A 2438-nucleotide genomic window follows, 5' to 3' on the forward strand; every position below is an offset into this window, starting at 1 on the left:
TTGAGTATACTTTTTCATAATATTCCATTGTTAACTTTTTTATTTTAGTTGGTTCCATTGTGACATTGCCCATTTAATCTCTTATTCGGATTACTTGTGTCTTTTGTTTTGTTAGTTTTGCTAGTGGTTTGTTGATTTTAGTGACATTTTCAAAGAACGAGCTCCTAGTTTTGCTGATGGTATCAATTGTTTTTTTTTCTATTTCATTTATTTCTGCTCTAATTTTTATAATTTCAGGTTTTTTAGAGGATGTCAGGTTTTCTTGCTGTTCTTTTCCCATTTGTTGGAGATATTGGTTTAGAGAGTCAATGGTCATATTTTCCTGTCTTTTGATGTGTTTGCTTATTGTTATAAGTTTACTTCTGATTACTGCTTTGACTGTTTTCCAGAAGTTTTGTTAAGTTGTGTTTTCATTGTCATTTGTTTCAAGGAACTTTTTAATTTCATTTTTTATTTTTTGTCCCCATTCATGTTCAAGAAAGGTGTTGTTCAGCTTCCAAATGTATGAGGTTTTTTCTCCTTTATCTTCTTGTTATTAATTTCTAATTTGTAGCATTGTAGTCTGAGAAGCTGCTTTATATTATTTCTATAGTTTTTAATTTATTGATGCTTGCCTTGTGACCTAAAATGTGATCTATTCTGGAGAACGTTCCATCCTTGTTTTGATAACAAGAAGAACTCGCAACTGGGATTTTTCTGATATTTGTTTCATGATTGCTGTGGTTGTGGTTGTTATGTGCCATCTGGTCTATGGCAATTCAGAGATCCTATGAACAACAATGCTGAACCTTGCCCTATCCCAAGTCAGTATCACACTCTGACACACCTGTACTCCATTTACACAGTCACTGTGTCACGCCATCTCATCCAGGATCTTCCTTTCCTGCACTGACCCTCTCCCCTTCCAATCATGAAGTCATTCTCCAAGGGGTGATCCCTCCTGGCTACATGCCCAAAATGTGTGATAAAGAGCCTCAAAATCCTGCCTCCACAGAGCAGTTTGTTTTCACCCTCTTCATGACAGACTTGTTTGTTCTCTTGGCAGTCCACAGTATGTTCAAGATTCCTCCAGCACCACAACTCAAAGACATCAATTCTTCTTTTGTCATCCCTGGTCATTGTCCAGATCTCTGATTTGTAGCAAGTAATCACAAAGATCATGGCCTGGATCAGATGCACCTTAGCCTCTAGGCTGACATCTTTGCTGTTCAGCACTGTGGAGCAGTCCGTCATCCAGCACCAGAACTAGAAGACATCTATTCTTCTTCTGTCATCCTTAGTCATTGTCCAACTCTCTGAAGCATAACAAGTAATTGAGAAGACCATGGCCTGGATCAGGTGCACCTTTGTATCTAGATTGATGTCGTTGTTCTTCAGCACTCTGGAGGTCCATGACAACAGATTTTTCCTGACTGCTGGTGTTAAGAGTGTTTATTGTGGATCCAACATAGTAACGTAGAATTTTGAGAGAATGATAAGGGGAGTGATTGGATAATTAATTTTATCAGCATCTCAAGAAGGGGAAGGACTGACTGCCACATGGGACTTCAAAGGTGAGTCCATGTACCATTTAACAAGAGTATATTGCAATTTAAAAGTTAAACATAGCACTTTGTTTAACATAAGAACTTTGGTGTTATCGTCTGTAGGGAGTTGAGCTGTTTTTGTTGTTTTTGTTATAAGTTGTAAAGTCGCCTGTGACTCATAGTGCCCCTATATACAACATCCCTAAACCCTGCTCTATCCTGTTCCGATCTCATTGTCTCTATCACAGCTTCCACCATTACCCCAGTCACTGAATCAATCTACCTCATAGAGGGTCTTCCTTTCCAGTACTGTCCCTCCACTCTCCCAAGCATGACGCCCCTCTCCTAGGTTTGGTCCCTCTTTGCAACATGTCCAAAGTATGTAAGATGAAGCTTCAGAATCCTTACCTCCAAGAAGAAGCCTGGTTTAACCCTAAGACAAACTTGTTTGTTAGCAGTTCATGGTATATTCAATACTCTTCTCCAGCACCATAGCTCCAAGGCATCAATTCTCCTTCTATCATTCTTAGCCATTGTCTAGCTCTCAGACACATAGCAAGTGATTGCAAAGATCGTGGCCTGAATCAGGTGCACCATAGTCTCCAGACTGACATCATTGCTCTTCGGTACTTTGGAGAGGTCTCTAACAGCAATGTCATAATACATCTTTTAATTTCCTGACTGCTGGTGCCAAGAGTGTTGATTGTGGTCCCAAGCAAACTAAAGCTGTTAAGAATCTCAACCTCTTCACCATCTATCATGATGCTTCCAATTCACCTGATGGTGAGAATCTTTGTTTCTTGATATTAATCCTCAATCCATATTGAAGGATTCAGTCCTTGACCGTCTGCAGCAAGCACTTCAGGTCCTCCTCAGTTTCAGCAAGCAGGGTTGTGTCATCTTCATAAAGCA

Source organism: Elephantulus edwardii, unplaced genomic scaffold, assembly GCF_000299155.1.
Source record: "Elephantulus edwardii isolate Elephantulus edwardi_28Jun2011 unplaced genomic scaffold, EleEdw1.0 scaffold00016, whole genome shotgun sequence".
Lineage (NCBI taxonomy): Eukaryota > Metazoa > Chordata > Mammalia > Macroscelidea > Macroscelididae > Elephantulus > Elephantulus edwardii.